This window comes from Macaca nemestrina, chromosome 8, assembly GCF_043159975.1.
Source record: "Macaca nemestrina isolate mMacNem1 chromosome 8, mMacNem.hap1, whole genome shotgun sequence".
Lineage (NCBI taxonomy): Eukaryota > Metazoa > Chordata > Mammalia > Primates > Cercopithecidae > Macaca > Macaca nemestrina.
In genome coordinates this window covers 48151874-48177886 of record NC_092132.1, presented here as the reverse complement: position 1 = coordinate 48177886, position 26013 = coordinate 48151874, and the positions used below count along the sequence as shown (strand labels likewise).

At 42.9% G+C, this 26013-nt stretch overlaps 1 protein-coding gene and 1 long non-coding RNA gene across 5 annotated transcripts in view; one reads left to right on the top strand and one right to left on the bottom strand.

Annotated features, from left to right (window-relative positions):
- Positions 1–26013, bottom strand: part of LOC105476102 (TSPY like 5) — a 321338-nt gene that overhangs the window by 270905 nt on the left and 24420 nt on the right. Inside the window, exon 2 of one of the 4 annotated variants that reach the window (XM_011731758.3) lies at positions 1537–9386. The exons of the other annotated variants lie outside the window; for them this stretch is intronic. The gene's annotated coding sequence lies outside the window, so the exon portion shown is untranslated. Of the gene's footprint in view, positions 1–1536; positions 9387–26013 lie in introns of those variants that run through there. 4 annotated transcript variants of the gene reach the window in all.
- Positions 9098–15433, top strand: LOC105476101 (uncharacterized). The gene is made up of 4 exons (XR_011606861.1): positions 9098–9226; positions 9906–9988; positions 13932–14046; positions 15297–15433. It is a non-coding gene; the product is annotated as an uncharacterized lncRNA (long non-coding RNA).

Sequence of the window (26013 nt, the reverse complement as noted above, 5' to 3'; positions counted from 1 at the left end):
GTAGAGGACCTCAGAGGAAGAAGGACAAGGGGTCACTGGGAACTGAGTCCTGCCTTCTGCTGCTAAGAGACACATCCCTGCCCACTAGAAGTATTTAGTGTCTCTCTCCAGAAATGAACTACTCCAAGGAAAAATGTGTAAGAGCAGACTCTCAAGTTCTGTAGATCTGAATTTTAATCTTGCCCTATAATGGGTGAGCTGATGATTATTGGCAAGTAATTATAAAATGTTCTATCCTTTATCCTTGCTAGGATATTTTTTAATTAAACAAGGCACTTTGTAAGTAGAAGCCTGAGCTCTAAGGCAGAATGACTCTAATAATGTGATGCAGCATTGTTATTTTACAGTCGATTAATAAACCTCTCAAAGTATGTGGTTGCCATTGCTTCCCTCTCACCTGGGTCTTAGCTGTGTCTAGCTTCAGTAATAACTTGTTGATTAATCAATCACAAAGGATTTAGAAACAGAAGGTGATGCCTGCTCTGTGTTTTGCATAATATTAAAATAAATAACCCTAGCAAACTCAGTACTCTTTTTTGGTGAGACCTCATTCATTGATTCTTAGAGCAAACATTTATCAAATGTCTTCTCTGCACCAGGGGTTGTGTTATGTGTTGGAAAATATGTGTTTCCTGCTTTAAGAACCTCACCAGCTAGTGCAGGGGGTGAGGGGAAAGAGTGACCCAACGTGCAAGCAAACAGTTGCAAGTAGAAGGTCCAGTCTGTTCTGATGGAGGTATGGACAGCATCTCACAGCAGCACAGCAGGGAAGCTAATCAACTCTGCCTGGGCAAGAAGACAATTCTCAAGGACACCATCTTAGACAAAGCTACTCTAGGTCTCATGTAGATACTCAAGGGAGAAGAAGGTGGGAAGGCTTTTTGGAGTGTATTAGTCCATTTTCAGGCTGCTGATAAAGACATACCTGAGACTGGGTAGTTTATAAAGAAAAAGAGGTTTAATGAACTCACAGTTCCATGTGGCTGGGAAGGCCCCACAATCACGGCAGAAAGCAAAAGGTACGTCTTACATGGCAGCAGTCAAGAGAGAATGAGAGCTAACTGAAAGGGAAAACCCCTTATAGAACCATCATATCTCCTCAGACTTATTCACTACCATGAGAACAGTATGGGGGAAACCACCCCCATGATTCAATTGTCTCACACCAGGTCTTTCCCACAACATGTGGGAATTATGGCAGCTATAATTCAAGATGAGATTTGGGTGGGAACACAGCAAACCCTATCATGGAGCTACTCCTGGACAGAAAGAACCAATCAGATTCCTTCCAACTTCTAGTTATCCATTTCAAGACTCCCCATCATCTGATTCGCATCATCTGAGTGCACACAGACCCACAGGAAGGAGAACAAACAAGGAACTGTTTGCAGAATACCAGCCCCGGTCCTCTCCAGGTAGGCTTGTTGGCAGGAGGTTTGTGGGCAACAACATCACTCCAAATTCCTCTTGAATGAGGTTTGGCAGAGGGCACTCTGCCTAGTGCATTCTCCTCCTCCTGCTCCTCCTCCTCCTCCTCCTCCTCCTTCTTTTTCTTCTTCTTTTTGTAAATTTATGTATTTCTGATGAAATTTAATTCTTAGTAGTCTCACTTGCTTACATTCCAAAATGCCATTTTTTATTCAAGGTGTAAGAAGCCTCTACACATCCTTTCTTTCCAAAAATGTTAAATTTTTAAATTCCCAAAGTCCAGAATGTAGTCTCCTGATTTAAGCCTGGAAAGTCAGTGGAAGTTTGAGTTACAAGCGCTCCCATCTCTGACTCTTTGGGACTTCCACAGGGCTAGTGGTGACACGGTATAGGGCATTAAGTTCAGTGGACAGCAAGCTTGAGCTGGCTGTGACCATCACATCTAGGTTGGAGTTGGGGGCTGGCTTTTGTTGACCAACTGAAGTTCCATGGAGCTTTAGAAGGGTAGGATAGATCAGAAAATATTTTGATAGGTTTCCTGGAGGAAAGATGAGAGTCAAGGAAACAAAGGGAATAGCTAAAGTTGCCCACATCAGAAACATAAGTGACTAATAAACATATTTTAAAATGCTCATCATCACTAATCAGAGAAATGCAAATCAAAACCACAATGAGATACCATCTCACACCAGTTAGAATGGCTATTACTACAAAGTCAAAAAACAACAGATGCTGGCGAGGCTATGGAGAAGAAGGAACACTTACACACTGTTGGTGGAAATGTAAACTAGTTCAGTCACTATGGAAAGCAGTTTAGAAATTTCTCAAAAAACTTAAAACAGAGCTACTATTTGATTGAGCAATCACATTTCTGGGTAGACATACCCCCCAAAATAGATAATTCTACCAAAAGACACATGCACTCTTATGTCTATCACCTAGCTATTCACAATAGCAAAGACATGGAATCAACCTAGGTGCCCATCAGTGGTGGACTGGATAAAGAAAATGTGGTACATGTATACCATGAAATACTATGCAGCCATAAAAAAGGATGAAATCATGTCCTTTCAGCAACATGGATGGAGCTGGAGGCCATAATCCTAAGCTAATTAATGCAGGAGCAGAAAACAAAATACTGCATGTTCTCACTTATAAGTGGGAGCTAAACACTGAGCACACATAGACATAAACGTGGGAACAATAGACACTGCAGACTAGTAGAGATGGGAGGGAGGGACGGGGGTATAGGTTGAAAAACTACTTATTGAGTACTATGCTCCCTACCTGGGTGCATTATACCTATATAACAAACCTGCACATGTACCCCCTATATCTAAAATAAAAGCCAACATTAAAAAAATAGAAAGAAATAAATGGGCAGAAACCTGGGGGCAGGGGAGTGACAGGAAAAGACAGGAGGGAAGATGGGAACAGAAGAGGTGAGGACCAGGAAACATGAAGGGGTCCAAGGAACTTTTGGAAGCAGAATTGGATGACCCTGTGTTTGAGTCAGTTTCTAAGGCTGTGGTATAATTCCTTTCATCTTTCCAAGCCTTCAGTAAGGTCACCTACACACACAAAAAAATGCCTATGGAAGAGGTTTGTTTGGGGAAAGTTAGCAATTGACTTACTTGGTGAATGCAGTACAAGGTCAAACACAGACTGAAATAAACAGACCTACCGAATCCCTCAGTCTCCTCCTCTGTCCATGTGAGCCCCAGGGCTGATTTGTTTACTTTAAGTGGGAATTAGGATGGCATTTATCTCTTTGCTGCTTGGGCACCATATTTGGGTGAGACAATACCTAATTGATTAATTTAGTGGAAGGAGGAGCTCAAAACCCAAGGTGACCAACCACAAACATGTAATTTACCCCAAAACTCCTGTGACTCTGGAGGAAGTAACTAGAAGTTCCATAATCTGTAGTTCAAGGGTGCAATAATTTGAATGTTTTTGTCCCCTCCCAAACTCATGTTGAAACTTCATCCCCAACGGAATAGTGTTGGGAGGTGAGGCCTTTTGGGAGATGTTTAGGCCATGAAAGCTCTGTCTTTGTGAATGGATTAATCCCACCATAAAAAGGGTTTGCACAATATGTCCACATCACATAATGGGACTAGCTTACCACCACTCCCACCATACAAAACAAAGACTGCCAGCACTACAACCAACACCTCCATTCGCCAAGCACCAACTGTGTTGTGTACCCAGCACCATTCCAGGCAATATGCAGATATCCACTACTTTGAGGTAGTTATTCTTACATGAACACATGGGTGCTTAGAGAGCAGACATAACCATATATAGAGATCACTCAACAATTCTCATAAACTTACCTTTTGGGTAGTCTGTTCTTCTGATAACAAAACCTGTTTATGAGTTCTGCCATCTGTAGCCTGAAGTACGGAAAGAACATAGGTTTTGGAGCCTACCTCTGACACTTGCTGTGTTAATTTGGGAAAATTCCTCAACCTCTCTGAGCCTCAGTTTCCATCACGGATCTAACACTTTCTTCCTTGCAAGATTAATATGATACATGTAAGGAACCTAACACAGCTGCTGCCATGTAATCAGCACTCAATAAATCATAGCTACCATTTTAAAAAGGCAGTGGCCAGGAGGTCTTGAGGGAGTTGAGAAAGTGGGTTGGCTCTCTTCCACTCTTCTACCACGTGAGGAAGAGCGTTTGTCCCTCCTGAAGGATGCAGAATTCCAGGCACCATGTTGGAAATGGAGACCAGGTCCTTAGCAGATACCAACCCTACCGGTCCCTTGATATTGGACTTCTCCGTTTCCAGAACTGTGGGAACTGAATTTCTTTTCTTTACAAATTACCCATTCTCAGGAATTCTGTTATAGCAGCAGAAAATGGACTCAGAGGGTTTGAACAATCTCTTTTACCCCTTAAGGGGCAAAGAGACCCCAGCTAAATCTAGGTCTAGAATTTTATTTTCTCATTTGATCATGTAATAAATAAAAATAATTGTCCTATCTTCCAAAGGAAAAGTCCCAGAGGGTCTTTTATTTCCCTAAGTCCCATACCTAATAATTTAAAAATCCAGAATTTGAATTCAAGTCTTCAGCTGCAATTTTAAAAAATGTTTTGTTTAGAAATTTTTATAGACTTACAGGAAGTTGCAAAAACAATGCAGAGAGGTCCAGTGAACCCTTTACCCAGTTTCCCCAATTTTTGGGAATTCTTCTGCAATTTAATATTCTTCCCTTCACCCACTGAATTTAGGGATGAAGAGCTGAGCTGCAGGGATGAGTTTTGTGCTACAGCAGCCTTTTTAGGTTTACAGATCATCAGGCCCTGGGTCTCTAGCTGAGAATCAGAAAGTAAGAAGACTTTTTTAAAAGAGTTCAACCTAAAGAAGTTCAAGTCCCAGAGCAGTGGATCTCAGCCCTAGTTGCACATAATCATCATCTGGAGAGCTGTTTAAAATATAGGTTTTCATATAATCTATTAGTTCTGGGAGTTAAGCTTCCGTGTCTTCTGAAGCTCCTTAGGAGTTTCTAACAGGCAGATAGGGTTGACCTGTGCCATTGGTACTAATAGGCTCCAAAGTGAGGCCACCCTCTATTCAGAGCGTGGTGTCAAGCAACTCTCCTTCCTAGGATCCCAAGGCTGACACCAAGATACCTATAAGAGGATCCTGTGAGTGGAAAGGCTCCTGGGGTAACCTGGCAGGGAAATTTGTCTATTGTGTTTACTGAAAGGCATTGTAGTACTGCCACTCAGAGCTGTGCTTCCCTTTCTGAAACAGTCAAGCAGTTCCGGGCACATCAAAGGAGATTATCATTCCTCTGGCACCAGCTTTGTTTTCTGCTGCCTCTAAAAGAAACAGGTCCACTTATCTCCAGAATGCTTTCCCAGAAAGCTCAGTCCCTGCTGGGTGAGGTCACCAGTTCACAATTTGCATCCATCACACCTTGTAGGAAGTGGAGAGAAATTGGCTTGCTTTGTTTTTCAGCACTGGGGAAACAGATTTCTTCTTAAGCTTCACACAATAAATTGTATTAAATCCTTTCAGCAGGGTTTCCATGGCTATGTGAAAGGAAAATCATACAGTAATTGTTTTAAATAATACAGCAAGGCAAGCTGGAGAGTACATCTTAATTTTTGTCATCTGTGCTGTGTTCCTGTTTGTATGAAAATGTTCCCAAGGCAGAGGAAAGGTTTCTGCATTCACTGGGAGTTGCTTGGTGAATGTAATGCAAGGTCAAATACAAAGCAAAATAAACAGACCTACAGAATCCCTCAGGTTCTTCCTGTCCATGTGAGCCCCGGGGCTGGTTTGCTTACTTTAAGTGGGAATTAGGATGGCATTTATCTCTTTGCTGCTTGGGCGCTAAAACTGAGCCTTCGACTGTGTAAGCTTGATTCCTGCTTCTCCCTCAGTCCTCCATAAGGAAAGAGAGTTAGATGTCTGCTCTAGACAAAGGTGATGCCTAAGAGGAACACTGAGTATAAATCTGTCCCCCAGCTTCCTGGTACCTGGGGAATTCTGTAGGGTTAGGTCTCCACCAGTGTTAGAGCAGTCATTCGCAAAACATCACACATAAGAGTCAAGGTCCCGTAATCCCAGCACTTTGGGAGGCTGAGGCGGGTGGATCACCTGAGGTCTGGAGTTTGAGACCAGCCTGACCAACCTGGAGAAACCCCATCTCTAGTAAAAATACAAAATTAGCCAGGTGTGGTGGCGCATGCCTGTAATCCCAGCTACTTGGAAGGTTGAAGCAGGTGAATCACTTGAACCTGGGAGGCGGAGGTTGCAGTGAGCCAAGATCGTGCCATTGCACTCTAACCTGGGCAACAAGAGTAAAACTCTGTCTCAAAAAAACAAAAATAAAAAAGAGTCAGGGTCTTCATAATGGACTGTCCAAGATTCTGAGCCCCAACAACCAGGCTGTTGCAAGCTGCCTACTCTCTGAGATTTCATTTCTTCATCAGTAAAATGAGGACGGTGAAACCTATGCACCCAGAGATTCTGACTCTCAAAGCAGGTAAAGGATATAAAGTCCTTATCCTAGTACCTGACAAAGCATCAAGGCTCAATAAACAGTAACAGTGTTTTGTTACCATTATCATTATTAGTATTTGAAGAGACGGCCTCTCTCATAACAAGGTGAACCGGAGAGCTGTTGCCTGCCTGGGTGGTATCCAGATTAAATTCAACAAATACTACAGAGCCCCTTCCAGATGTCACAGAGCTGGCCAGTGTTGGGAAATTGGCTTCCTGCCCTGAAGGAGTTCTCAGTGTAGAATTAGGGTCCTCACCAACTGATGCTGATGAACATTACACTCAGATTGTACTTGACCATGGCTGGCCCATGTTGTACAATTACTCCAGGGAGAAAGCAATTCCTAACTTAGTCCTAGACAATCAGTTGGGTAAGGAAATAGAGAGCTCTACACTGTCACTAACAGAAAATGTCATGTTGAGTCCCAATCCTCTGTAGGCAATTCAGCTTCTAAATAGGGATACAAGTAAATTCCCTCAGCCAAACCCCAAACAGAGTCAGGGCAGACTGCACCCCAGGGCCTAGTCCTTTGACCACAATGATGCTGATGAGAACCTCATGTGGCCAGGAATGGGGAGGTGGAGGAAAGAAAAGACAGGAGTCGAGGAGGCAGAGGCTCACCAAGTAAGTATGAGATCACTTGGCAGACAAACCAACATTGAAAGGAAAAGGACATTGGCTCTAGTCACAGTCTGCCATTTTGAACTCTGGAAGTTTATTTTAGCTTTTTAAAAAAAAAAAATGTTTTACAGCATGGACAATAAAAAGTAAGAGAACGCGTTAAGAAGATTCGCCCACACAGAAGTCATCTGTGGAGCCAAAACCAAGACATAGTTGAGATGCTTTGCTTTAATCTGTGCCTGTGAGAGACACTTGCTCTCTGCAGGCCCCACAGGAGTTGTGGAACAGTCCCACCAGATTCCAGGGCTGCCTTAGAGCGCGCCAGTCTATGGCCCCTAGAGGCCAGTGTGGCCCTGTCCTTCAGTGTCTCTGGTCTGTGGCTTCTGCCTACAGCTCACTCAGTCAATCCCAAGCCTGTCCCTTTTTCCAGACGCAGCTCATGCCTCACTTGCTTCCCCGTTTAGAACTTTATCCCAAGGTGGAGTAGGTTGATGCCAGAATTGGAGCCCCTCCTCTGCACTCCCATGTTGCCCTCTACTGTGGTACTTACCCCCTGGCCATACTTCCTGTTCACCTGTCTGTCTCCTCTGCTGGTTCATGAGCCCCTCATGATCACAGGGGAGAAACTGTCTTTTATGTGTCGTGCATCCCCAGAGCATAGCACAGGGCCTGGTGCATAGAGGTATGCCATAAATGGTTGTTGAATGAGTGAATGCCTATATAAATAAATGAATGGATGGCAAAGCTCACTGAACACATCAGTACGGTGATGTGCTGAACATCAAGACATTCCTTTAAACCTCTCGGCTTGGGTCCAGCCTCTTTAAGTTTGCCCTCACCCCATGTGGAATTCTAGCACCCACTCACCCATCCACATGCACACACAGTGGACAGCAGCAGCATCCTAGGCCTCCAGGGGGCTTTAGAGCCCCATCTCCTTCTCTCTAGGCTAGTGCCTCTGGTTTCACTGTAACAAGGACTGGGTCTGCTCAGCTGCTCACTGTGACCTTAATGAGCTAGGCCTGCTCAGCACATGTGGAGGTGGTAAGTGCTGTCTATGGAACCCTAACAGCCCCATTTTAAAAGGCCAAGTGTTTCTATTTCTTTTGAGCCCGGGATTTTTTTCAGAACACTTCCCCCATGAATCAAAATCCCCTATAGTCCATTATAGAAAAATGGACAGCAAATACAAAGATGCTAATGACCTAGCCTTACTCTCAGGTCCTTAGTAAAATGACCAGGTTCTTAAATTAATTCTTCCCACATGGCCACAAGCATCTCATCTACCTTTCAACAAAAACAGATGACTCACACTGATTTACTAACCATAGTAACTACCTACTGACCCACTTTCTCTCTGTCACTGTACTGTTGCTTTTCATACATTCTCTCTTTTAATTCCCATAACAAACCCATTAGGTGGATTCTGTTTTGATTCCCATTTTATAGATGAGGAAAATGAAGCTTAGATATTTTAGGCGACTTGCCCACAATCACATAGTTGATAAACGATGAACTTAAGATTTGAAACCATGACTGTTGACCTCTAATATTTAACCTCATCTGGTTTTCTCTTGTTACATAACAAACCATCATCAAAATTTAATGGCTTAAAACAATTTACTATGATCTCTCATGGTTCTGTGGGTTGACTGGGTCAGGTGGGAAGTTTTCACCTATAGTCTCACGCAGATGCAGTCAGATGGCAGCTGGGGCTGCAGTCATCTGAACGCTGAACTGGGCTGGATGTCCAAGATGACAACTCCTATGGCCACCAGTCAATGTTCACTGAGGACTGGGAGTTCTTCTGGGGTTACTGATTGAGCAGCTATATGTAGTTTGTGTGGTTTGGGCTTCTCACAGAATTTAGAATCCACAGAATGGTGGGATTCTAAAAAGGAGTATTCTATGAGAAAGCTTTTCAAGAGATCCAGGCAGGAACTGCAAGGCTTCTAATGCCCTACATTCACAAGTCCCAAACTTCACTTCTTGTGTATTCTATTGGTCAAGCAATTTCCCAGGGCCAGCTTGGATTCAAGAGAAGGGAGATAAGACAATAACTCTTAACAGTAAGAGGGTCAAAGAATTTGCAGTCATCTTTGTCACAGTCTGCTCGCTGATTGCATATTATTTTCATTCCTCCCACATGGTAAATACACGTATCTCCTCCTAAGACCCAAAAGTCTCATCCCATTATGGCATCCACTCAAGCTTGAGGTCCAGGATTTTATCACCTAAGTCAGATCTTGATGCAGATGAGCCTCCTTGGGGTGCAGGTCCCTGAGTACAGCTCTTCTCAGTCTGAAGACCTGTGAGATGAAGAGACAAGTTATCTGTCCCACACACATAAATACAGTGGTGATACAGAGATAGGATAACTTCACTAAAGCTTTTATTCAACAGGGAAAGAAATGGGAGGCACATCACAGTCACTGATCCATAGCAATTCTAAACTCCAGCCAGGTGCATGTTGCCAGATCCTTGATTAGTGAGTTCCCAGTCGTGCCTCCCTGGGAATGATTGTAGCTCTTGGCTCCCCACTCCTACTGGGATTTTGATTCTGCTCTCTGAATCATTCTTCCTTTTCCATAAGAAATGGCCATGTTTGCAGCTTAGTAGCCTACTTGTCCTGCTTCCTACCCATAGAAGGCTCTCTACAGTTTGAACTGTCTCTTTCCTATTTAGTTCAGGCTGATGGTGCTTTTGCATGTACAATTCTCTTAAATTTTTTGTAAGTTTCCTAAAGACTCTTTCAGGTTCACTCCATTAGTCAAAATACATACCTACAAATCTCTTCAAGATATGCCACTTTCTGCTTGGGCTAACAGGTGCTATGGAACAATGCCCTTCAGAATCCTTCAAAGTCTGTGAAATAGACTTTCGCCTCTCCGTGTGGCCTGGGCTTCTTACGGTATGTCACCTTCAAGGTTTTTAAAATCTTAGCGAGCGTCTTAGAGCCGTATCTCTGAGATGATCATTACCTTATATCATGTCTTACTTTGAGAATTTTTTTTCCAGCTGGAGAGGCTTAGAATGGAAAATAGCTTTCTTTCTAAACCCAGTAAGTCTGGCTTCTTATATTCTATCTAAGTTTTGCTTGAAACTGAATAGTTCATTATGGTAGCAGGGAGTTCACTTCCCTATATTCATACCTTACCATACTTGCCTAAGAGAAACCATTAAGCATGTTTAGCATTCTGCCTGGAAGTCTCCTTAGCCAAATCTGCCATTTCCTAGATATATTTTCTGTTTTTCATGTTACCAAAAGCAACGGTATACCAAATTACCCATCATTACAAAACAAAGGATGCCTTTTTCCAGCTTCCAATAACAATGTCCTCATTTTCCCTCTAGTTCTCATTAATAGTTTCCTCAGGGACCTCACAGCTTCTTCCTGCTGCTTGGACGTTCCCAAAGCCAACGTCCCACATTTTAAGTTTTCATTATGGCAGCACTCCAGGTACCAAATTCTGTTCTAAGTATCCATCGTTCCATAGAATGCCACCCAAAACATAGTTGTTTAAAACTGCAATTTATTATTTATCATGATTTTATGGGTTGACTTGGTTCAGCTGGATGATTCTTATTTGGGCTTTCTCTTACAGTTGCAGTCAGATGTTAGCTGGGACTGCGCTCAGCTGAAGGCTTGATTGGGATCCATGTCTATGATGGCACACTCAGATAGCTGGCAGATGATACTGGCTGTGGGAGGGAAGCTCAGTTGGAGCACCTACTTCGGGCCTCTCCATGTGGCCTGGGCTTCTTACAGTATGCCACCTGGTTCCAAGAGGGACCGCTCTGAGAGGGAACGTTCCAGGAGACCCAGGCAGAAACTACAACACTTCCTATGACCTAACCACAGAAGTCCCAGAACATCATTTTCACTGTATTTTATTAGTCAAGCAAGTCACTATGGCCAGCTTAGATTCAAAAAGGGAGGAATTAAGGAAAGGAGAAGACATAGAGACTTGCCTCTCGTTAAGAATCCATCTCTTAACGAGAAGCAAGTCGGTGTCCTCTCCTTTCATACTATTCTACACAAATTATGGGTCAGCTCTGCATATCTGGTAACTCCTTCCTTTAAATATTGATGCTGATCCTGCTCCCAAGGCCATCTTGTCTCTTACCATAAAAAAAAAAAATGCACATATCCTACAAATATATAGACTCAATCTGATATTCTTCTGAGCTTTATATTTGAAAATATGTTAACTTTTAGTGATCCTCCCACCTCAGCCTCCCAAAGTGCTGGGATTACAGGCATGAGCCACCACGCCCAGCCTTCTCTTCTCCTTAGGACACATGAAAGCTAAAATTGACAATGGCTCTGTCAAACAGCCATCCATGGAGAACCTAGATCAAGAATATTGCCTCTCAATCCCCAGAGCTCTCTCACTCCACTTGATGGGGCCCCATGGGGCCAGGTACTGAGGGGACTCCCCTCTCTGTACCCCACCCATCACTAGCTTCCCCCTGCCCCCTGGGGGGGCCCCTAAACTGGGCACTGGCTCACTCTCACAAATACTTTAAGGGGGAGTGGAAATGGAGGAGGTCATTGCTGTTTTGTTTAACTGGAACTAGAACAGGGATCATGTCCTATTTTAGGACAGAAACGGGAAAGGATATCAGGATCTCACTTCTGCACTGGCCACCACCACTGCCACTCATCACATTGAGTGGATGTCCCTCGAGAGTTTGTATAAATTCAGGTCAGAGCTGCAGCTACACAGCCGTCCAGTGTCATAGAAAAGTAATTCACAGATGACTGCTCTCTCCATTTGGAAGGATGCAGTCTTCATGTACAGTGATGAGAAACTGTTATTTTATAATCTTTTCATTAAAAGCTTGGCTGAAAACCAAAAAAAAAAAGACTCTCTTTAGACAATTTCTTCATGAGCAATTAGCTGCCTGAAACAAAGAAGAAAACACCCGGATCAAACATGTTTATAACCTTCAATTAATTACCACTGCTAAGTGGCAGACCAAAGTGTAAGTCTATGTCCAATTACACACCTTATGGGCCATTGCTTTTGTTCGTGTAATAAGCCGTCAGCCCCCTTTTGCTATCTTCATCCTTCAGAATGGCTATCTGATGTGGGTGAAAGTGAGTGGTCATTCTCCACTTGTGCTTCCTCTACCTCTGTCAACAAGCATGACAGGTGGGAGGAGGCTGTTAGGGAAGAGGAGAGGAGGAATGGAATGCACCAAGGGCCTCTGCAATTTTATAACTATGACAGAGAATATACACGCCCCTGCTCAAATGATCATTTGGCAGTATCTCTCACCTTGCCAAGAGCCAGTATAGCTTGGAGAGAATGGGCACGAGCTCTGGAGTCAGGGAGCTTGTATCTGGTTCCTGGCCCTTCCATTTAAGGTGCAACAATGGACAAGTTATTAAGCTAAGCCTCTTTGTGCCTTATTTCCTCAGTTCTCAATACTCATCCCGTTTCTCCTGTTAGTCGCATGTAATTACCCAATCACTCCCTCCTTCTGAAAACACCCAGAGTGACTGAAGAGTCAGGGAGAGCTGACTTAACACTGGGCAATCAGGTGAGCACATCTGAGGAGGTGGCATTTAACCTGAGCCTTGAATGACAAGAATAACCCAGCAGACTTGTAACAGTCATGGCAGGTGTATTAGTTTCCTACAGCTGCTGTAACAAATTACCACAAACTGGGCAGCTTAAAACAACAGAAATGTATTCGCCCATAGATTTGGAAGCCAGAAATCTGAAATTAAGGTGACAAGGCTGCCCTCCCTCCAAAGGTTCCAGGGGAGAACCTGTTCCTTGCCTCTTCTGGTGGCTCAGAAGTTTTTTAGCTGTGACCACATCTCTCCAGTCTCTACCTCTGTGGTCACATTGCCTCCTCCTCTTCTCTGTGTGTCTTCTTCTCTGTGTGTCTGTCTTACAAGGATGCTTGTGATTGCATTTAGAGCCTACCTGAATAATCCAGGATAAGTGCCTCTTGTCAAGATTCTTAGTTGAATCACATATTTTTGCTATGTAGGGTAATATTCACAGGTTCCAGGGATTTGTAGGTGGACATATATTTTGGGGGCCACCATTCAACCCACTGCAGTGTGGTCAACATATAAAAAGAAAATCAGACTGGATGGGGCCTTTTCAGCCTGGTAAGGGGTATAGTATTACTAGCAACGAGAAGTCATTAGAGATCTCAGGCAGTTTATACTGAGATATGTGTGTGTGTGTGTGTGTGTGGTTTTTTTTAATTTTTTCTTTTAGAGGCAGCATCTTGCTCTGTAACCCAGGCTGGAGTGCAGTGGTGCAATCCTAGCTCACTGTAACCTTGAAACCCTGGGTTCAAGCAATCCTCCTGTACCTGAAACTACAAGCACACACCACTGATAGCTAATTTTTACATTTTTAATAGAATCGGTGTCTCTATATGTTGTCCAGGCTGGTCTCAAACTGCCGGCCTCAAGTAATCCTCCTGCCTTGGCATCTCAAAGTCCTGGGATTACGGGTGTGAACCACTGTGCCCAGCCTATACTGAGATATGTCTTATGATGATCACTGATCACTCTTGCTGCTTTGTGAAGAACGGATTTGGAGGGAGAGTAGAAGTAGAAAGACCAGTTCACAGGCCATTGCCAATCTGAAAACTTGAGTATGGGCAGATCTGATATTCTCCATGTAGATTACAGCCAAATAATCCTTCATCAAAGCTTGCAACACAATATTGCTCATAAGAACAATTTTTTTGATAAAGCAACTTCTCATTCTAAATCCTACAAAACAGGTCTATGTCCTGGCCCCACTTTATCTTACCTTTAATCCAAATAATTTACTTCTGCTATTAACTAAAATGAACTCATGCTCTGTTTTCCACAGCATTTGGGGACTTCCTCCATTATACTGATGACATGGTTTTAGAGTCAGGAACTCAGAGTGGCCTTGAGAAGAAGCTAAAACATTTGGTAACAACAATCAGAAAGAACAATCTCAGGTGAGCCACACAAAAGTGAAAATATTGGCAGCGGGGAGCAAGTGGGTAAGTAATAGACTGAATCCTTCCTGTCTCAGGCTGGTCAGGTGCCATAACAAAGTACTGTAGATTGCGTGACTCATCAACAACATAAACTTATTTTTTACAGTTTTGGAGGCTGGAGGTCTGAGATAGATCAGGGTGCCAACATGGTTGGGCTCTGGTGACGGCCCTATTCTGGGTTGCAGATGGCCGTCTTCCTTTTGTATTCTCACATGGAGGAAAGAGAGCAAGCTAGTTCCCTGGACTCTTCTTATAAGGGCATTAATCTCATTCATGAGGGCTCCATCCTCAAGACTTAATTACCTCCCAAAGGTTCCACCTCCTAATATAATCATATTGGGATTAGGGTTTCAATACATGAATTTTGGAGGAACACAAATAGTCCATTGCACCCCCAGCCATGCCCCGCAGGCCTTTCTTTCATGACATGAAGGTTTCCTTGCAACCAACTCAGTTGATGGGTCCATTAGCTTACGGATGAGTCCAGAAATAGACTTTCTGCAGAGATGAGACTGAGCATTTTTGTGATTAAAAAGAAGCAGTGCTTTTATTAATGTTGCTTTTCAGGCCACAGTTGTCTATTTCATGCATAGAGCAGATATCTCTGAGGTCTTAACCAAATATACATGTTTTGTGTGATAAAACTAGCCATTGAAATAGAACACTGATTCTATTTCAAAAACAGATGTTGGCTCTACCAGCAGTTATCCCTGCAGCCACCCTCTGGTTTTACCTTGCCTCACAGGGAAAGGGAAGAGAGGACCAACCATTTATTGCCACCCACTTTGAGGGGTCTCACTTTGTGGCAGAGACTTCTGATTGTCCTTCAATGTTCACCCTTCCTCCCTGTGCCCCTTCACCCTCAATTAGTAATAGGATCCTTGATTTTTAACTAGAGTTGCCAGATAAAATATAGGACATCCAGTTAAATTTGAATCCCAAATGAACAATGAAAAAAATGTATGTTTCAAATATTGCATGAGACATACCTATGCTCAAAAAATTATTATCTAAAATTCTGATGTAACTGGGTGTCCCATATTTAACTGGGTTGTACTGAACAAAGATGACATTTCTCACCTTTCCCTGAGGCTAGGTGAGACCTTGTGACAAAATTCTGGCCAAAGGGATGTAGATAGAAGTGTTCTTAAAAGAAAATAATATGCCCTCTCCCTTTCTTCTTCCTGCCTGCGTGCTGCGATGTGAAGGTAATTCGGGAACTCCAGCAGCCATTTTGGACCATGAAGGGATCTTGGGAATGGAAGCCATTCGTGGTACAACAACACGCTAGAAGAAGTCTGGTCCCTGGTCTAGAAGATGAGTGAAAAATAAACTTCTACCTTATTGAAGTCACTGTTATTTTTGTTTTTTTCTGCTACTTGCAGCTGCAGCTAATAGTACCAACTACACGACATCTTCTAATTCTCAGTTAACCTTTAAAGGCACATTATTCACATTTTGGCAAATAGAATCCTGAAGCTGAGAGGAGTACTTGGTCAAGGTGGTCACATAGTAATCACTGAGTCAGATTTTGAAACCCAGTCTATGCGAATGGTATCCTGGGCTCTTATTTTTCTACACTACATTACTTCTCTGGGTAATCCTTTTTATCAAATTCCTAAGGTTTCATAGTATAATATTAAATTTGCTTCTGCATGTCTGCTATCTAAAGCATTTAGCCTTCTCCCTCACCAAAAGTACAGAACGAGACATTTCTGCTGTCAATGTTATAGGATCTAAAACTCCATCCCTAGATCTGATATTTGAGAGATCTGCACCAAACCACACATTATTTATTTACTCGTTTCCTTTGGGGTTGCTAAAGAAATGTTTCTAGTCTGTATTAGTTCCCTGCAAAAATGTCTTAAGTGAGTTATGATTCAGTATGAAGCGCTCACTTTTATAGAGCATCAGTATGAAAAGGTCTATTTGTCTATAGCTTTTCAAACTTACTGGGTTGTTCGTTGTTCCTTGTAAAAGAGAATTTTCATGCAATAAATTTCACACTGAATTTAATGCCAGAAAAAAAAAATTTTCAATATCTATTCAGGCATAATTCTTTGTTTGTTTGTTTGTTTTCATTTTTGTCAAATATCAAGAGAATAAGAGAGCTTAACAGTTACTTTTTTGCTTTGGTTTCTAGGAATCTTGGAGTTAAATCTCATGTTTATTTGTGGTCATTCAATCATTCCAGATACTAAAATATTTATTTCTGATTTTTTTCTTTTTTAAAATCCATTTTTTCTTTTTCTCCAACAGTTTTTTTTCTTGTCTCTACGTTTCCATTTTAAGATACATTTTTATTATAACTATTTCAAATCTGCCTTCATTTATTTCACAAATGCTTATTCATTGCCTCCTTTGCATACCATACTTGCCTGAAAGAAGGTAAGCTGCAAGCTATAAATTCCTAACTGAGCCTTTGCTTATAACTCATGAAAACTATTTTCTTTTGAAATGGCCCTACAAATCTCTACCAAATAACTTCTTCCAGAATTAGATGAAGATCAACAGTAAACCCAATATTTTCCAAAATTTACATTCTTTCCTGTTTAAAAAACCAATATATTAGCCCCATCATTCTAGTTTTCTGACAGAAAGCACGTAGCAGTCACAAATTTCAGGTACCATTAATAGGACCAATCCTAGAGAAAACTGTGGAGGGAGCAGCGTTTTGACAGCGCCATCTCTTGTGCAAGTGGGGCTTTGCTCTGGGTTCCCGAACACTGAGTACTTCTGGGCCCTCTTTTCACCCACTTCTAGCTACCAACCCTCTTCTCAAAGGATGTCACAGGCATTCATTATAGCTTTGTGTGGATGTCACTCTTTTCTCCCCCAGGGGGAATGGCATCTTAGCCCTTATAGCAAATTAGGAAGTGAAGGGCTTCATCCCCATTAGAGGAACTGTATACACTGTTGAATAGGTTTGGAGAAGGGGGAGGGGCTAGGCGCGGTGGCTCAAGCCTGTAATCCCAGCACTTTGGGAGGCTGAGACGGGCAGATCACAAGGTCAAGAGATCGAGACCATCCTGGCCAACATGGTGAAACCCCATCTCTATTAAAAATACAAAAAATTAGCCGGGCGTGATGACAGGCGCCTGTAGCCCCAGCTACTCAGGAGGCTGAGGCAGGAGAATTGCTTGAACCCAGGAGGTGGAGGTTGCAGTGAACCAAGATCATGCCACTGCACTCCAGCCTGGGTGACAGAGTGAGACTCCATCTCAAAGAAAAAACAAACAAAAAAAAGAATGGGGAGGGAGGGTGAAAAGCAAGACTTGAGGGCTTTGGAGACAGTAAGAAGCGGGGGCCTTCCTGGTGTCTCTGAAGTGGCCGTGCAGTCGGCATCCACATATCTGCTTGTCCTGCCCAGCAAAGCACCTGGCAGGTGCATGTCTCCATGGTGATGCAGCCCATTCTGTCAAATATTACTGAGCTTTCAAAGGGTGGAAAAAACAGCCAAGCAGAAAATTTGAGCCTTTCTGCTAGACCAGGGAGGCAGAATTGGAATTTTTATTTTCTTGCCCCCGCCCCCAACTGTTAGAAATGGTTGACCTCATCATCTAGGATAGCCTGAGCTTTCTGCTCTTTCAAGCTGAAAAGAGAGACCAGCAATGGTCCATATTCCTAAAGAATCTGTTTGGCTCCTCCATGACATTCCCCTCCCTCACACATGGGGTTTCCCCTCTGCCCACAGTCTCTTCTTGGAGGAGGCTCCTGATCCAGTCCCCTCCAGCCTCACAGAGGGAAATCATGTGCAGTGATTCGCAGACGTGATGGCTCACAAACCCCTTTCACGTGCTCCGCCAGGTAGGTTTATGATTTCTGCATGCCTGCTGAGGAAACAAGCTCAGGAAAATTTAGTGGCTTGTATAAGATTTACAAAAAATGAGAAAGCAGAGCTGGGACTAACAGTTCATAGCTCTCACTCCAAGACAAGAGTTATTTTCAGTTCTCTTCAGCGAATGTGTCTGCGGAGAGCCAAGCAGGTTGGCCTCTTCTCAGAAGCCTCCCGCTAGCAGATGCTCGGTCCCCTTTCCTTCACTCCCCCAGTGCTTCGCTCACACCTCTTCCATTCTAGGCGGCTGTGGATGTGACTCTGTTCCTAGGCTGTGAGTCTGTCAATGGCAGGGACAATGTCTGATTCAACCCCAACTACCACATGCCTACCACCATGAATGTCAAATGAAGGAATGAACTCGGGGCTAGACCCTTACTGCTGTCACGCCAACATAAGAAGAATACTCTAGTCCTTGTGGCACTCTGTACAGAAAAAAAAAAAAATCATTTTTTGACACAGTCATCCCCACTGTACCATTGTTGTGTTCCTTGAATAAAGGAGCAGGCTTTAGGTGCTGTGGGGCATTTTAGTGGGAAAGATTTAAGGCCCTGGAATAATATCTGCCTCATCAAGTCCACATCAGAAAATCAAACAAACCAGAATATAGTCTTCTTTTTCTGTTTTTGTCTTAACGGTTTTGGAATTGTGGTCAGTGGAAACAGCATAGTTTGCAGTAAAAATATTCCTGGCTAGCCAAGTGACACATCTGGTTAGTCAAGGACGAGGAAGAGAACAAACTCTTTCATTTCTCAGCAGCTCAGGAGAAGACATCTGGGTGGGTCTGCCCATGAGAATGTTTGTGAAGTGTCATTTGAGAAACTCTAGCAGAGCGAGGATGGTGAATTTCATAACTAAAATCAGGAATCAGGTCCAGAATAAAGTTTGGACAATTTTATAAAATTGTGAAGTAGATGAGATCCTACATGAAGACAATTATTCTGTCCCTCCCCTGCTCTTCAGGACAAGACTGAAATCATCCTAGAAAATTTACTATCTTTTTAAAAATCTCTAGAATAGGAATTTCTTAAAACTTTCCTGGATGAGCCTTTTAAATACCTCACAATCTTTATGGGAAGAAAAGTTTTCCTTCTTTCTAACCCAAATCCTTCTTGCTGAAATTCAAATCCATTCCCTCTTGTTTGAGGATCAGCCAAGCATTTAATGCCTTGATCAATTTGCGTCAATACATGCAATAAACTTATTGGTTTTTTAAGATGTGTAAAGTACACCTATTGGAACTCTTGGTTGCAAATAAATACCCAACTTACAGTAACTAAAACCATAAAAGAAATTACTTGATCCCCATAAGTGAAAAGTACAGAAGTAAGCTGAGTCTTGGCATATTAATAATGTCAATAAGGGCCTGGTTTATTTCCTATTATCTGCTCTGCTTACCACAGTGTCAGAGTCATCCTGAAACTATTTCCCTCATGGTGGCAAAATAGCTGCAGTAGTTCCGCACCTCACAGGCTTATACCACACCTTCCCTTCTGCTATAGTTTGGATGTTTGTCCCCTCCAAGCCTCATGTTGACATTTGATCCACAATGCTAGAGGTGGGGGCTAATAGGAGGTGTTGCAATCATGGGGGCGGATCCCTCATGAATAGATGAATGCCCTCCCTCAAGGGCGAGTGTGTTCTTACTCTATTAGTTCCCTCAAGAGCTGGTTGTTTAAAAAGGACCCAGCACCTCCCCATATTTTCTCTTATTTCCTCTCTCATTATGACATCTCTGCACAGGCCAGGTCCCCTTTGCCTTCCGCCATGAGTAGAAGCAGCCTGAGGTCCTCATCATATGCCCATGCCCAATCTTTAACTTTTCAGCCATCAGAATCATGAGCCAAATAAACCTTTTTTTTTTTTTTTCTGTATAAATTACCTAGCCTCAAATATTCTGTTATCACAACACAAATGAACTAAGACACCTTCTAAGCAACAGGTTCTAAAATTTCCCCAATCAGACTTGCTTGGGGTATGTATCCACATTTGACCCAGGAAATGTAATATACTTGACCGGTTTGATTTAATCAGGGTTCACCCCGGACCTGGTAATAGGGGGTCAGCTTTCCAGCAGCACTTGGGCTTAGTGGGAAAGAAGACGAAAAGGAATTGAAATCTTGGTACTGTTGCAAAGGGGATGGGTAAGATGGACAATTGAATACTTGGTAGTTGTGCAAACAGAAATGCACCTAAGGTTGAAAAGCATGGTATGATTTGTTTTGCATGTAAGACATCTCCCCAGACCTGTGGCTTGTCCACTTAGAGATGGGTTTTATAATCCTCATGTGTCAGTGTTTCCCACCCTTCCCTGATGATGAGAATCACTTGGAGCATTTGTTAAAGCCATAGCTTCTTAGGTTCCTCCCACGGAGCTTCTATTCGATGGGTCTCGGATAGGGCCTGGGAAATTTTTAATTCGAAACATTCTCTAGGTGATGCTTATGAGACCAGTCCCATCCACAACCAATTCCAGTGCGTGCTCCTTCTACTCCTAAAAGCAGGGCAGGTACACTGTGGCTGCAAAGATCTTCGGGGTGAGGAGGGTATGCTCTAATCATGGCAGTTCAGTCTAAACAAGATTTTAGGAAGGTCTTTTCAGACTTGGTCATTGTGAGTATTGGTCATGAGTCTGTAAGTGGTGAAGAAAATAGTTGCTAATCCTTATTGAGTACTTAATCTGTGAAGGATGCTGAGCTGAGTGCTTTGCATGAATTATCTTCTGTAACTGATGCATTTCTTTCTCTGGAGGATTTTTAGCTAAAGCAGGGACTCTCAACCTTCTAAATCATTCTTATTAAGCATTGACACCCTTATCATGTATAAAAATCAAGATCTCCCATAATAACCATTTTATTTTTAATATCCATTATTCAGAAAATATATAATATCAAGAAGTGACTTTTGTCAAAGTTTTCTTTTTTTGAAATTATGGAAACCAGCATGAGCTACCATGATCAATTTTTAACGTATTGGAAAGACTTCTAGGATACTCAGAGGCAATGCTGGGAGGTAAAAGCCAGAGCCGGAGAGCAGTCAGGGTCTGACTGTGCATTGCCTCAGTTTCTATTTCATGTACTCGCAACACTCTTTCCCCCCTGCATCCCTGCTTCCCATGCTGAAATTGGGGTGAAGAGGAGGTGGTACCATCCCGCAGTTCCTGGTTACATATTATCACAGGGCCACTCACCTGCACCAAAAAGCTATCTTTGAATTCCAATTTCAAGTTTCTAAAAGGGAGAAACTTGAAGTTGGCTGAGCTTAGGCAAGGTGTCTGCCCTGGATCCAATTCACTGAGACTGGGGAGAAGGGGCTCATGTGGCACAAACACGGGCCGGAAACCAGGGGCCAGTTTCTATTGGGGGAAGGAGCTTAGTTCTTACAGAAAAGAAGTCTTTGAAAGTTGAAGAGAAGCCTCCCACAAAGCTGTTGATACAACGACCGTGAATCAATAGCTCTTGGATTTTTATTTTATTCATCCCAGAAGCATCTGGAAACATTTGAAAAATTGTGGTGCTGGATGTGCTTGTGGCTTCCTAGACCTACTGCAGTAACCCTTCAGCCCTCCCAGGGTCCAAGGCCAGCACATGGGAGGCAGTGTGTTAGAGGAACAGGAATAAACCAGGTGATTGTTAGGAGTCCTTGGCCTCTCTGGTTACAGCCTTGGAAAGGAATGGGGGACAGAATGCTTCACCTGCTAGAAGTGATTGCATGAAGAACAACAGATTTCCTCCCGGGCCTCCCCCAGGGCCCTCCCTCCCTGGCCTCAGAGCAGGCCCAGCCACTGAGCCTGCCTAGCTGGTAGTAACATTTCAGTCTTCGCTGGCAGCTGACTGCCCACTTCCTGGCAGCTCCAAACTGCAGGAGACTAATAAAACAAGCCCTAACGAATGGATGGCACTGCAGTAATAGTGAACACTCAGATTTATTCTTGTTGATAATTTCAGTGGAGTAGGCCAAAGGGACTCTCAGCAGTATAACTAGGAGATAAAATTCTGATGAATGAAGTAATACCTTGTTGCTTAAGGAATAGTGCATAATTAAGAGGACTGTTGACCCTAATTGAAATGATGTTGCCAAGGTAAGTCAAATAGCACTTCTGGACCAGAGAGGGAGTTTTCTGCCCAGGGCAGACTCTTCTACAAGCAGAGCAGCTAACTTTGATTCTGGTAACGTTAAGAAATGAGCTTTGTTAAGGGGGCTTTTAAACCTGGATACGGAGCTAGATCTGACGAGTGCCAAGTGCCAGATTCTACCTTATATAAGCCTCCTGGCTAAGAGGAAGGGACCAAGATAGAATCCAGGTGCCTGCCCATCCCAGGCCTCCACTCAGGGTCTGCAGTTGCTCTTCTGAGGGTCCGGGTGAACAGGGCCAGATGGAGACTTTCAGAGAAAGTTTGCATAAAAAAATATAACCTGCCCACAATACATAATTTAAAATATAGTAGCAAACCTCAAAATTAATTCAAGGAATGCTAAGACGTACTGATTTTTTTCCACCATGAGGACTTTGATGTGTTTTTTAGAAATATCTAATTCTTTCTTTTAAAGGTCTGGGGCACATCTTAAGCATATTTCAGGGCTCCTCTTGGGTAAACGGTGATGAGTCAGAGAAAGAGGCAGGACCAATAACCAACACGCCTGAGTTCCAACGCTGGTTCTGCATCTCAAGCAGCTCTGGGACCTTGGGCAAGTCACTTAACCTTCCTGGCTCTCAGAAAAGTAATTCAGAAAATGGTGGTTCCTCAATAGGCAGCGGAAAGAATCAAATGAAATGTCAAAGTCCTTTGTAAACTTAGAAACACTGTATAAATATAAAAGGAGGGCCCTGTCACTGGAGCGTTCATTATGCAAGCACCTGAAATACGGTATGGCACAAGATGGTGAAGGTTTCATATCTCAAAAATACTCACAGATCTGTCCCTCCTACTCCAGACCTCCTTACAATTAACACAAGCACTCATTCTTGCCAGAAGCACAGGTCTGTTCCTTCCCGATGGTCTGATACCCACAATATCTGACCTTATTTGCAAATGCTGTGCAAATATATGGCAAAATGAAATTGCAAATCTGGTAATAAATGGAGGGATTTCTTGAGGTCAGTGAAAGTGATGTTGGAGGCTGCGTTAATTCAGGCAGCTAAGCCACTGACCAAGAAGTATGGGCAGAGGTAGCCAATTCCCAAATAATGAAAGAAAAATAGTAAGGTTAGTGATGCTTCAAAATAAGATTTTAATATCAAAGACTTAAAAGAAGCTCTTGCAGAAAATAATAAAAATTCAAAATACTTGAATTTTATAAAAAATTTTCTTTTGGGGATTGTGCTACAAAAGTTAAATGTGAAGAATTTGGTATAGACAATCATAGTTTTGTTGGAAAATTTTCACATATAAAGTTTATTGTATTCATTCTTTAAGAATTAGCTGATAGTTGATATTACAACTTAAATTTTGTTCAACATAAAATAAGCTTATTTTATAGCTTTTAGTTTTATTTTCTAGGCAAAATCATAAACAAAACATTTGTTGTGCTTTTTTGTTTGTTTATTTTTTGCTTTTGGGTTTTGTTGTTGTTGTTTTTGCTATTTCCCACAATCTTTTTGGTCAGTGTTTTAGGTGGAGTCACTTTCAAGTGACTTTTACTTCTTATGACATGAACTAGTCTCAGATAATAAGGAACCTTTATAGTTATTTAAGTATTATTGCTGATTTTATTATTTCCCAGTACTTTTCAGTGGAAATGGCGTGGACAGTCTCCTTAAGCCCAAGAGAGGGAAAGGAATGAACTCCCAAGCCTTTTGGAAATGCGAAGGTCCAAGAGCTGCTCTTTCAGAGAGAAAGCCAACATGGCTTGGAAACCATACAGTGAAAAATGAGCCTAATTTTCTAGAAATGTCTGACGTTGGCATGCCAGGCCGGTGCAGGGTGTTCTGGGAGAGGAGCGTGGCAGAGACTGGACTGCCAGGGCCTCTGTACCCCACCGACCACAGGCTGGACTAGGCCGCTCCGACTTGCCAGGCACAATGCACATCCCCATCCTCTCCAATGGCTCCATTTCTCCCTCCCCAAAACTGAGGGGGATCAAACCTTAATCAAAAGAGTTGAAGTTTCAGGACGCCCTTGATAGAACCTTCACAGAGAACACAGACACTGTTGTCATTGCCCTTAGAAACAATAGGGCCCACCTTACCAGCAGGTTGCTCGAGGAATTCAACATGCCAAAGTCCTTTGTACTCTGTCCCTCCAGGACCTGGGCCACCATCCAGAGAAAATGTGCGGCCGGAAGATAAGATTGCAGGGGGCTGCTAGGCAGACCTGGGTTCAAATCATAATTCTGCCACCTTACTTGTTGTGCAACCTCAGGTAAGTTACCCAAACTGTCTAAGCTTGTTTTCCCTTTTATAAAATGGAAAAGGGTTCACTATAGGTCTACCTCATGGAGCTTGGGGTGTGTCCTAGGTCCGATACCTCAGAAGAAGATCCTGAGATGAGGATTCAAATGCATGGGGTTTATTTAGGACATGCTCCCACTAAGGGAGTCAGGGAAGTGGGCAGGGACCAAGTGAAACCAAGCACAATACAGCTTCCCAGCCTGATGCCACGGGGCACTCTGGAGGATGTTATTCCTCAGAGTTTGTCCTGACTTATGTGAGTGAGCTGGGCTTCCAAACTCCTGCACTGGTCACTTATTGGCCGAGGGCTAGGTGCACCCAGATACTCTGGCTGTCTGCACGGTGGGCAAAGAGGCCCAAGAAGCGCTCAGGCAGAATCACAGGTGTGAACCATTAGGAGCGTTATTATGGTAAAAAAGACCCAAGGATCTGGGCAGAGCAGAAATAGTGTCTGCTACAGCACTGGTTAAATGACATAACGGTAAACCACCCAGCACAGTGCCTAGTGAGGAGGAGGCATGGCACGTGAGCCATGCCAGCTCTTATTGCTGCTGGAATTATTAACAATATGATCGGCATCCTTCTAGGCCCTCTGCATCAGGGAATCTGTACTATGGGCCGCAGCCAGGGAGTTAGCATTCAAAGCCTCCACGTGGGTAGATCGCACACTCTAATGGACAGCAAAGAAGGGGCACTAACATTTATTGAACGCTTACTGTTCAAATGTCAGGCACTGTGCTGAGCACTTTACAAAAGCTGTCTTACCTAATCCTTATAACAGCCCCATAAGATGGAATTATTTTTATTTTTATAGCTAAAGAAACTCATCCAGAAAATCAAAATAAATTGCCCATTGTCACACAGCTAAAAAGCAATAGAGCCAGGATTCAAATGCAGTTATGTCTAGGTTCTAAAGCAAGAGTCCTTCCACATAAGCTTCAGAGGCTGCCCCTAAAAGATGATATGGCACAGCCTGCCTGTTCCCTGCCCAGCATATTCTGAACAGCAATGTGCCTAGCTCCAATAACACACACATCAGCTTCCCTTGCAATTAAGGATGGCCAATAAAAGAAAGTAAAGTCATCTGGTGGGGCTCCTTTAAATAAAATGGATTCCATCAGGAGGCATTCTTTTTGTTCTTCCCCATCCTTCTCCTGCTTAGAAGACAGATGTGATGGCTGGTGCAACAAAAGCCATCATGGGCCATGGAAGCTACAGACCTATGGATGAGCTCTGAATTTATCTAAGACTTATTTATATGAAAGAAAACACACCTTTATATTACTTAAGCTGCTGTTATTTCCGGTTTCTGTTTCTAGCAGCTGGACCTAATCCTAACAGACACAGATCACATGATATTTATGATCTCCTTTAAGGACTTTACTATCTTGAATCAAAGTAAATTACCCACTTGCCCCAGGCCCGCTGTCCTGGAAACATGTTGACGTATCTCCATGCTACAAAATTGAACCCATAAAGTCCCAACATGTTGCTTTGTAAACATCAACAGATAATAACAATAATAAACTATGAGTGGTCTGGGGTTTCAGAATTTCCAGGGCAGGTATGATTTCTTACCTTTTGAAACTGAAGAAACTTGGACACATGCTGAGAGACAAAGCCCTGATCTGACAGTGTTCTCTGAGACCCTGGAATTACTACCACTGGCACTTTGACATACATGCCTCCCACACATTCC